Source organism: Nicotiana tabacum, chromosome 6 (assembly GCF_000715075.1).
Source record: "Nicotiana tabacum cultivar K326 chromosome 6, ASM71507v2, whole genome shotgun sequence".
NCBI classification, from domain to species: domain Eukaryota; kingdom Viridiplantae; phylum Streptophyta; class Magnoliopsida; order Solanales; family Solanaceae; genus Nicotiana; species Nicotiana tabacum.
The window spans coordinates 71942957-71955316 of record NC_134085.1 but is presented as its reverse complement, the minus strand read 5'-3'; the positions used below and the strand labels follow the sequence as shown (position 1 = coordinate 71955316).

The following is a 12360-nucleotide window of genomic DNA, read 5'->3' as shown; positions in this document are numbered from 1 at the left end:
AACGAGCAAATACACAGTTTCTATAAATTACTCTATTCATAGAAATAGTAGGGGTGTCTATATTCTTGATTCCCCATGAGAATTATTATTATCTTCTGTTCATGGGTCTCAGAATAATACGCAGTTGGAAAAGTTTATCCGAAAAGAATATCGAGATTATTATGTATTTTTCATGCATTTCACTCATTTATACATGTGCATTTACCCATGACCAGATGGCGTTATATATGCGTATATATGTAAATATATGTATATGGGATATGGGAAAAGGTTACGGTGTTATATACGCACCACCACCTGATCAGCTGGTATATATTGATGATGTTGCCCACAGTGGATGAAATATTATTCAAACAGCATTATATACGTGTCTATATGTATGTATATATATGTATATGGGATATGGAAAAGGTTATGGCGTTATATACGCACCACTACCTGATCAGTTAGTATACAATGATGATTTTTCCCACAATGGCCGATATGATATGATGGGATGCCATCAGAGGCTGACGATGTTGTGAAACATATACCTATTCATGACATGACATTCATACACATATGCATGACGCTAAAAGTAATTTATGATTTACAAAGTTATTCAGACTTACAAGATGAGTCATTTACTCTATATTTCCTCCATGTCTGTTATGTGCTTATTTATGTACCTTACATACTCAGTACATCATTCGTACTGACATTCCTTTTGCTTGGGGACGCTGCCTTTGATGCCCGTAGGTTCCGATAGATAGGTCTAGAGCACTCCAAGTAGGCTATCAGCTCAGTGGAAGATGTTGGTGCACTCCATTTGCTTCGGAGTTGCTCGTTTGGTTAGTATGACTTAGACGTGTAATGTTTGGTATGGTGGGACTCTGTTCCGACCTTTATAATATTTATGTATTCTTAGAGGCTTGCAGACATATGTCGTGCACATAAAAGATTGTGCGGCCTTGACGGCCTATGTTTTGAGTTTATAAAGGATCATGTTGGCCTATTAGGCTCGTATGTCACATTTATATGATGATGTAATAAGAAAGATATGTTACGTTGGTACTCGGTTAAGTAAGGTACCGAGTGCCCATCGCGGCCCATCAGTTTGGGTCATGACAAAAGTAGTATCAGAGCAGTTCTGTTCTTGGGAGTCTACAAGCCATGTCTAGTAGAGTCTTTTTTATGGGTGTGTCGTGCACCACACTTATAAGCAGGAGGCTACAGGGCATTTAAGATTGTCACTCTTTCTTCTTACTCTAGATTGTGTGATAGAGCTCACTTATAAGAATTCAAATTCTGAAATTCTATTTTATTCGTAATAAGACGATACTTACATTTGGAAAAGGATTGGAAAGAGAGATCGTTATGGAAGAGCTGAGTCAGAGGAATTGGATTTTTGTATAATGCCTACGATAAGTAAATGTGAGGTCTTTAGCATATCATGAGTGTACTGAAAGGTGCAAGCTTCCTGATAAGAAGCCTTAAGGCAAGAATGTCTATCCATTTTTATGGTAAAAGACAATGAGAGATTAAGAAGATAAATACAGGTTTCAACAAGCAAAAGAAGCAAGATGAAGAAGGGTACGAGGCACCCAATTAATGAAGGCTAACGGCGTTTATAATTGAGGCAGAATAACATAAGTTTTTTGAGTTATATTCAATAGTAACAGAGGTATATACAATTGGTCGCACCCATTCCAAATATTCCCTATGGGGATTAACATAAGTAGTATAAGAAGATATGATGGATGAATTGTTTGGGTCAGTTGACATTCCGAAGGATATTGCAAATATGCTAATAGATCTCTTTATGAGACACCTAGATGGTGCACTCTAAAAGAGTGCAGCCAGATATGAGTACTACAAAGACATGCACTATAAGCCTTGAAGGGATAAATATTACCTTAGTGTGGCTCGCGTCCCTAGTAAAGTGAGAACGTTAAGCAACTTGAAGATCTACTAGATGGAGCAAAGGAAAGCTAAAAGCGAAAGAATGTCATATTGAAGTTATCACAAGAAAAGGGATATGCAGAAATATTAGCAGAGTAATGAGAAGAGAGATAAGGAAGCATTATGAATAAGGTGTGATACATGGATAAAAATGGTAGAGTGTTACAGAACCTATCGTCAAATGAAGGAAGATACAAAAGGTGATGGGTTTTAAGACGACGAAACAGTATAGGCCATAAGGTTATATCCTCATTTCAAGAAATAAGTTCGTGACTCCAATGCAAAAACCATAAGGAAGAGTTAATCCCCAGAGGAAAAGAAATCAGTATGGACTGGTAAACAAGATAAACCAAATATGAATTAGGGACTGAATTATTGGAAAGTACTCGACATCATGGGAATTTCAGATTTCGTTCTGGCGGTAATAGAAGGGACCGCAGAAGAAGATTCACGATGAATTCAGATAATAGTCATTCAGGGAGACGCTTTCCTAGAGCAAGCAATGTGAGCAAAATTAAGCTTAAAAGACTGTATGTGCCAGTTACGCTAAGTGTCACCCTTGCGAGTAAGGAAAATTGTCATCCTTGGTACAGAAGAATTGCCACAAGGTGAGTAAGGATCATTGGTGTTGAGAAACGACGCCAAAGATGAAGAGGCAAAACATTTATAGGTAGATCCTTGTGGCTTCGGCTTTTAGTACACCCCTAAAGGGGGGAATATTGAGTGATGTGGTATTAAGTCAGAATTAAGTGGTTCTAGTGACTATGGAATGGTAAAGGAAGAATGCGATAAATGAAAGAGAAATGAGGTGGCACTTATCCAAATCTTATATATATGCTACGATTCAAGAACATTATGCAAATGCGACGTCAAGGAGAAGAAGTAAGGGTTCCTGCCCGAGATGTTATTGATAATTAAGGAGCCAGTGCGAGACGTAAGTTAAGACCAAGGAAATAACCCAAGAAAGATTTCGCGGAATATTAACAAGAGGATAGGCCAACAAGTAGTTAGTAGTTGATTCAGAAAGAGCCTAGTTATGGCTAGTCAAGAGGATACACAACAAGACAGCAGGTCATGCAAGATAAAGATAGTAAAACCCAATATAGTGAATTTATCCCCTCAGTTATGGCATTGAAATACTTGAGAAATATTCAAATAGGAGTTGGGGTAGTTAAAGGTACCGTATGAGTGTTACGGAAATAAAAGATAGTTCCACTAGGAAGACAGTCAAAACTTTAGTTCAAAAGCAGCCGTACGAGCAGATGAGTATGGAGGTAAGTAACTAAGGATAGTTACAAGTGAGCACCAACATAAAAAATTCTATCGAGAATATGGTATAATAAGCTCGCATCTTTACAAGAGTCAGAGGGGCTTCCCTAAGTACTACGACGAAAGACTAGCTGAGGAAATAAGGAAGAAGGCTTCAACCTCAGTACAACGACCTAAAGAGGAAATGGTCGTGTGAAAACAATCTCCCAACAACATTGTAAGCATTCCAAAGGGAAGTGGCACCTACCGTGGCAAATGAATGGGAAGTAAGAATTAAAAGTAATATTCGAGATCAGATGAGTTGTATGAAAACTTTGGCAAGTGTGGGCACTAATATAAGCTAAGTATGGATGCAACAAGGGGGCAGAAAGACCAAGAAAGGTAATAGCTTACATTGAAAGAAAGATAAGATAGAATGAAAGAATTATTTGATCAATGATCCAGAGTTAGTACATTATGGATACACTCAAGATTTTGGAGCATTATCCAGGCAGCATATTTGTTGACAATTATACAGCCCTAGAAGACTCTGGTATAAGTTAAAAGAAAGAATTGAGCCCAGGGCATAGACAAAGAATTGAATCATTAGAATATTGTATCATTGATATTCCATAACGCCCATGAAAGGCTAAGGTAATAAATGATACTATGAGCCACAGACTAGAAGATAGCTTAAGCCTACGTAAAGGCTGATCAGAAGGAAGAGGAATCTCAAGAATTACATCACCCAAGTAAATCAGGAGTCCGATTACTGGACCTAGAAAAATTATAGAAGTTGTGCTGGAGAACATGACAGAATCACTCTTAATATCTGATGTTCAAATGAAATAACACAACAACCATAATCTATAATGGCTCTACAAGGAAGCTAGTTAGAAGAAGTACCAGCCTCATAAGAAGTCAGTACAAAGCTCCCACCGGATTGTGTATGTACCAGAGGTGCGACTATTATAATAGAGCTTCAAGTTATGGACGTAAATTATACCTAGGTGGAAGGGAGGTCATGAAAGAGATAGAAGATACGATGCGAGATTTTAAGTAAGTAAGATAAAAGTGAACAGCGTACGAGACTCTCAAAGGCAGAACATGTGAATAGTCCATACTTCGGATAGAAGTCTAGAAGTTCTGGGATTCAATATCTAGGAATGATAACGGCATAGTCAGTGGCATATCTCATAGCCTATGGTTTCTAGGTATCGAAGAGGCTAATTAAAACAGTAAAGAAGAGTTAGAGATGATGTGATGTCTCGTTTCATGTCCCTGAATGACATAAGGAAATCTATGGTGCAAGCAAGTTGAAGGAAAGTTTATATATGAATATGTATAGGTCGCAAGCTAAAGTATGGTAGAGCAACAAAGTTTTAAGGAAACATGAGTAAGGATGAGGAAAGGCAAGTGAAAAGGTGACGAGAACGGATAAGTCCTCATGATTAAGTCCATGAAAACAAGAGAGATAATGGTTTCTCTAAGTTATTGAAAGTTCAGTATAGCCTGAATGAACTCAAAGGAATCTAAGATTAATAGCATTTAGAAAGAATGAAATGCTGCCCTAATAGTAGAATAAGGGTGTAATTGTGATAGATAAAGAATGATGTTTGGGCCTTCAATTGAGTAATGATTTGAAAAAAAAATGAGAAAGAAAAGGGGTTCAGGAATTGTATGGGATTAAAATACCCATGTAAGAGAATCACCTTGGGATGCTATAGAATACGATTATTGAAGTACAGTATCGACACTAAGTGGATCAGGAAAATTACTTCGAATATTTCTTGATGTGACGTAAGCCCTAGTGGCAAAGTATTGCGTAAGAAGTTTCAAGTTATCAGTGGTATATTGTAGATCAATATTAAGGTATATCAACAATGGATGGACAAAAGTTACAAAGTATGAGATGAGATTAGGTCGTCATTCTAAAGATGAGCAGTAATGAGGAAGCATTAAAGGACTTAAATTTATACATATGGAATAAGCAACGAGAGTAAGCTGGGATTTGGTAGCAGACCTCAGTAACAATAAATTAAAGTAAGAGTTATGGCAGTAAATTCATACAGATGGTTAAACGGACCTATGCGATAAGATATAACAATATTCGTGAATTTAACCAAGTACCTAGTGAAGAGCTTCAATATACTCATAAATTCCCAAAGGGACATCTTATCAAGCTCTACATGTGAATCCTAGAGATTGGACACACTTACAAGATCAAAACTATACAGGCTGCATGATGAAAGGTAGCAACAATTACGAGATTGGAAGGATTCCGACTACAAGTTGTGGTGTGAGAAGGAGGTCTAAGGAGGGATGCCCTAGACTTCAGACTTATTCATAGAACAGTCGCCTAGATGGCAAGGAAAGTCCTAAAGTATTCGGAAGATATAAGTTAAGAAAATGATAAGAGCATTGGTCAACATTCGAGGACGAATGTTCCAAAGGGGGAATGATGTTACACCCTGCAATATTACGTCCCGCGGTATTATATTACAACAATGTTATGCTCTGCAGTAATATATTACGATGATGTTACCCTCTTCGGTAATATATTACAATGATGTTACGTCCTGCAGTAATAAGTTACGATAGTGGTGTACCCAGCAGTATTACATTATAGTGATGTTATGCTTCGCAGTAATAAGTTACGACAGAGTTGCACCCTGTAGTGTTATATTACGGTGATGTTACACTTCGCAGTAATAAGTTACGATGATGTTGCACCCTGCAGTGATGTACGTTGAATTTGTCGTAAGGTAATTGACATCAGTCCAAGGAAAAGATTATTTGGAGATTATAAGGATTATAAGTGATGAGTAAATTCGTGAAGGTAAGAGGGTAAGTAATATCTAAGAAAAACGAATTTTATCAAAGTTTGGCATTTTGGGATAAAATACGACCCGAACTAAAATACCCGGTATTTATGGACTAATGTCATACAAGGTACTACATAACCATAATATAAAGGTGTATAAGGTATGTGAAAAGTGAGTAATATTTTGAGTAAGTGGGAATAATTCTCAATTTTTCGGGTAATTGATTAATTACCGGGTAACTGGACATTACCCGATTAACTAATAAGTGGATAAGATTAAATCCCTCCCCCCAATAAAACGTGGCAGTTGGCCACATGACTTATCTTAGTCATTTAATATGTGGCAATCAAGGACCAAGGTGAATAGACAAATCAAGCAAGACTTATAAAATGTCTTGTTTTCCATATTCATTTGGACGAAAGCAGAATGACCTTTAAGTCAAAATGGAAATCTTATCTCCATTTCCATTTGCAAAATGAGTAACGAGCCATTCCTAAAAAAAAGCAAGAAAAATTGTATTTCTTGGATCAAATACTCTAACGTCAAGAACAAGCTCAATCGTTCATAGTGCTTCAAAGAGCAGAAGCTAGTTCGTTCAAATGGCTTCAAGAACAAAAGCTAATCTGGTTCTTGTGGTTCTAAAGGTGTACATGCAATCTTCTCCAAGAGTGTTATATGGAATTTTTCCTACTCCAGGTATGTTAAGGTCATCCCTTCTTTCTTTTGGCATGGTCCAAATTATACTGAAGAAACGATCAAATACACAGTTTCTATAAATTACTCTATTCCTAGAAATAGTAGGGATGTCTATATTCTTGATTCCCCATGAGAATTATTATTATCTTCTATTCATGGGTCTCAGAATAATACGCAGTTGGAAAAGTTTATCCGAAAAGAATATCGAGATTATTATGTATTTTTCATGCATTTCACTCATTTATACATGTGCATTGACCCATGACCAGATGGCGTTATATATGCATATATATGTAAATATATGTATATGGGATATGGAAAAAGGTTACGGCGTTATATACACACCACCACCTGATCAACTGGTATATGTTGATGATGTTGCCCACAGTGGCTGAAATATGATTCAAATGGCTTTATATACGCGTATATTTATACATGTACATTGACCCATGACTCAGACAGCGTTATATACGCGCGTATATATATATGTATATGGGATATGGGAAAAGGTTATGGCGTTATATACGCACCACCACCTGATCAGCTGGTATACGATGATAATTTTGCCCACAGTGGCCGATATGATATGATGGGATGCCCTCAGAGGCTGATGATATTATGAAATATGTACTTATGCATGACATGACATTGATGCGCATATACATGATGCTAAAAGTAGTTTATGATTTACAAAGTTATTCAGACTTACAGGTGGAGTCATTTACTCTGTATTTCATCCATGTCTGTTATTTGCTTATTTATGTACCTTACATACCCAGTACATCATTCGTACTGACGTCTCTTTTGCCTGGGGATGTTGTGTTTGATGCCCGCAGGCCCTGATAGATAGGTTGAGATCCCTCCAAGTAGGCTATCAGCTCAGCGAACGATGTTGGTGCGCTCCATTTGCTTCGGAGTTGCTCGTTTGGTTAGTATGATTTAGACATGTATTGTTTGGTATGGTGGGACTCTGTCCCGACCTTTATGACATTTATGTATTCTTAGAGGCTTGTAGACATATGTCGTGTACATAAAATATTGTGCGGCCTTGTCGGCCTATGTTTTGAGTTTATAAAGGATCATGTTGGCCTATTAGGCCCAATATGTCACGTGTATATAATGATGTAATAAGAAAGATATGTTACGTTGTTACTAGTTTAAGTAAGGTACCGGGTGACTATCGCGTCCCATCGGTTTGGGTCGTGATAGATTCGACGCGAGTGGAGGTCGATTCGAGGGCCAAAGGCATCGCGAGCTAGAGATTTGACCGGTTAGAGGTGAATAATGATTGTGAATGATGTTCTGAGGGTTTGAAACCCCGGTTTGCACATCATAATGCTATATTGAGGTGAGGCACACGCTTGATGATGAGCGTGGGGTTGTACACTGTTGGGGATTGTGACTTAGTCCGTCCTGAATGACTGTTTTACCGCGTATTTGACTGAAATCTATTTACTATCATCATGATTTGGGCTGAATGACATATTTGGGCCGTGTGCCAATTATTTGAACCCTTCGGGATTTTTACTGGTATTTCCTTACTGTTTTGACTTTATACTTGAACTCAGTCATGTGATATTTTACTGTTTTCTTACTCGGCCATGTTTACTCATTTTTAACACTTACATGATCTTTTAAATGATATTTTAGGCTGAGAATCATATTTTACTATTGCCCGAGTGGCTTGTAAGGATTTTTACTGAGTAAGGCCGAGGGCCTATGTTGTGAGGAAACATTTGATACTGATTACGAGGCCGAGGGCCTGAGATATGTACGCCATAAGGTGGCTTGATTGATATGAGCCGAGGGCCTAGTGATGATGCCACGAGGTGGCTTGATATTGTGCTTGGGCCATAAGGGGACCCTCCAGGTGTATGTACACCCTCAGTGAGCACGAGTACCCCTTGTAATGTGAGATTGAGCCCGAGGGGCTGGTATTGTTCTGAGATATTGCCCGAGGGGTGGAATTGTGGATACTATGCCTGAGGGGCGAACCTTTACGTGTTATTTTTTTAATTAACTGTCCATTATCTGCTTAATTGTTGAAAAAGGTTTTTCATGAAATATCATTTGATATAAAGGATTTTTGCCTATCTTTCACTAAATCACTAATTTTTAAATGGTTTTACTGCTTCATTATAGAATGATTTGTGCTTTACGTGATGTCTTTCTTTCAGTATTTATTTGCATTTGTTACTCACTGAGTTGGAGTACTCACTTTACTCCCTGCACCCCATGTGCAGATTCAGGCATTGCGGGTCCTGCAAGTGCGAGTTGAAAGCTCCCGGCAGATATCGGAGTCCACGAGGTAGCTGCTTGACGTCTGCAGTCACGTGCTTCTCCCTCTTTATCATTTCTATCTCTTATCTCTTAACAAGTAGAAATGCAATTAAACCTAGAGTATCTAGCATCTAAAAACCTAGAATAACCCTAAACCCAACATAAATTCAACATGAATTAGACTGAAATGAGGCAGAAACAAAAATCATTAAGAAACTATTAGCAAAACAATTTTCATAGAATAAGATTGCTAAACCTTTTTAAGCAAACTATTCAGATGACGACCTAACAGACTCAACTAGGCATAAACAAAATATTTTGTAATTAACCTAAAATATGCAAACTAAGCAGGACCAATAATTGTGAAAAAAGAAAAAGGGGAGAACAAATGATTGAATAGAAGTAAACAAAAATAATAATCACTGCTTCTTTTTCTCTTTTTAATTTTGTCTTATAACATACAAAAATACCAAAATAGAACAAGAAGGCAAGGAAAAACCCAATGAGAAAGACGGGCTGAAGCCGGGTTCTGGTTGCATTTCGAAATAGCTTGAAACTGGCCCAAAATAATTGTTCTTGTCAAGAGCAATCTATTTGGAAGAGCTTCGAACCAATCGAATAGCAAAATTTGCAAAAATCCCCAAACATGCACAACTAGGTTTTCTTTGGACTTTAAGATCTAAGATTGAAAGGATTCGGTGGGGATTTAAGGAAATCCAGTAAGGGATTTGAGTTAAAAGGGGTGTGGAGGTCATGGGGTGTGAGTTTTGGGTTGGTTTGGAGACTTAGGGTTTTTTTAGGTTTTGAACTCAAATCCGAAATTGGTGGATTTGGGTGGTGCTTTTGGGGAAACTAATGGTGGAATGGTGTTGGGAAAGTGCTCAGGGTTGTGGAGTGTGAATTTGGGAGGTTTTGGAGCACCGGAGCCGCCATGAGGCGATTTCCAGTGGGTGGTCAACGGCGGAAACGGAGAGGGTATAAGGGGTTGGCTAAGGTTTGATTTGCTTAGAGAGGGAGATGGGAATTGAAGGGGTTCGATAGGAGGTGAGTTCGGACATATATATGGGACGGGTAGGTTAGTTCCGAGCCGTTGGATCACAATGATCCAACGGTTGTGATGAAAGGAAGCAGAAACGGGGTCATTTGGTTTTAAAGGGGTGGACCGGGTAGGCTAGGTTTTGGGCCTGGGTCTGGATTGATTTGGATATAAGGTTTAGCCCAATTTCCAATTAAATCCCCTTTTTCTCAATTTCCTTTTTTTATTTCCTTTTCTTTGTTTTTCTTTTTCTTTTTCTTTAATTAAAAATCCTAAATTAAATTCCTAAATTAATTTAAATTATAAAATTAAGCTAATTATCTAACTATAATATTTATAAAAATTAGTTGATCGTAGATTAAAAGAGAAAAATTACTAATCTAAAATTAAAAGCTAAAAAATTGTAAAAGTGAACCAATTTTTTGTGATTTTCATCTTCATAAAATAACTAATTAACTAATTAATCCTAAAAATATGAAAACAAAATCTCAATGAAATGCATGGTATTTTTTTATATTTTTAATGGTTTTAATAAAATTAAACGTGCACAAAAATGCAATTAATAAAAGTCCTGCAAAAATTCTATAAAATTACAAATAATTTGGAAAAAAATTATTTTCTTTATTTTTAGGAGTATTTTATATAGGGAAAAAATCATATGCTCACAGTACTTTCCAAGAAGGTATACACCAAAAATTTGTAAGAAATAGACCAAGGAATTCACACAAAAATTATCGCAAAGACAACACATTGAGATATTCAGTGGCTATTTTGTTACAAAAGGAAGTTTGCTACTTGTGAAAGTATTGGAACTGGGCGGTGGCTAGCAATGAAAAAGGCTATTGTTGCAAGATCTTAGCAGTGGCCAATCATGATAGAGGCTATTCTTGCAAGAAGCAGATCTCTCAAGCGGACATGAACATTAATGGGCTTCATGGGCTAGTTTATATTTTTAAATACTACATTATATCTCATGTGCTATCATTGTTAAGTATTCTACTCAATTTTGATAATAGGTCATATGTAGTATTGCAAAGTTTATTTTTTCATTTCTTAGGATTTTATGACACATTGTTTTTCTTAATTTTATTATATATAAAAAACTAGCCCTAGGCTCTGCCTAGTGGATTTCTAAAAAAAAAAAAAAACTCCCTCACAACTGGTACCGAATCCACAGAAGGAACCTACGCATTAGAATTTCGGTTGTAAGCCAAATATTGTAGAGACCCCTTCTCAACTATACGTCAAGCCTTAAAAAATAAAACCACCCAGCATGGTTAGAATCATAGTCTTGGCATGGCAATACAAGATGACGTGATACGGAGACAACCAATCCATACCAAGAATGACAATTCTCAAAGGACGAATGTCAGCAAAAGTTAAGCTCCTCAAAATCTCTATTTTATTTTATTTTTAGCATGCATCACTATTGTTCATATCCCCCATTTACCCAGGTAGAATATTTTTACCTAGAGAGATCCAGCTCATATTTTCGGATAGAAGCACTCTTCGCTCATGCTATTTTACATAGCTTAACCCGGGTAGAACCTTTTCATCTAGGGGCATCCAGCTCATATTTTCAGGTAGAAGTACTCTTCGCTCGGGTTCTTTTACATAGCTTAACTCAGGAAAAAAAAATTCGCCTAGGGGGATTCATTCCTTCCCAGTAATACTGGTTACCAACTACTGGTTACATTTCCTTTGAGTAATATAGGGTACCAACCCCTGGTTTCCTTCCCAGTAATACAGGATATTAACCCCTGATTATATTTCTTTTCAGTAATACGGGGCACTAACCCATGGTTATATTTCCTTTGAGTAATACAGGATACCAGCTCCTGGTTACATTTCCTTCCAGTAATACAAGGTACCAACCCCTATTTATATTTTCTTTCAGTAATACAGGGCACAAATCCTTGGTTACATTTTCTTTCAGTAATACAAAGTACCAATCTCTAGTTATATTTCCTTTTAGTGATACAGGGTGCCAACCCATGTTATCTTCCTTCCTAGTAAGACAGGGTGCCAACCCCTAGTTACATTTCCTTTCAGTAATACAGGGTACCAACTCTTGATTATATTTTCTTTTAGTAATACAGGGTACCAACCCCTGGTTATATTTTCTTTTTTAGTAATACAGGGTGTCAACCCCCTGGTTACATTTCCTATTCAGTAATATAGGGTAACAATCCCTGGTTACATTCCTCTCAGTAATACAGGGTATCAACCTCAAGTTACATTCTTTTAGTAATACACAGTACCAACCCCTGGTTACCTTTCTTTTTAGTAATACAAGGTACCAACCCCTAGTTACATTTCCTTCCCAGTAATATA

General features: G+C 37.2%; 1 long non-coding RNA gene across 1 annotated transcript; it reads left to right on the top strand.

Annotated features, from left to right (window-relative positions):
* Positions 1 to 6444: 6444 nt before the first annotated feature.
* Positions 6445 to 10029, top strand: LOC142181473 (uncharacterized). The gene is made up of 3 exons (XR_012710124.1): positions 6445 to 6710; positions 7547 to 7638; positions 8954 to 10029. It is a non-coding gene; the product is annotated as an uncharacterized LOC142181473 (long non-coding RNA).
* The last annotated feature ends 2331 nt before the right edge of the window (positions 10030 to 12360 follow it).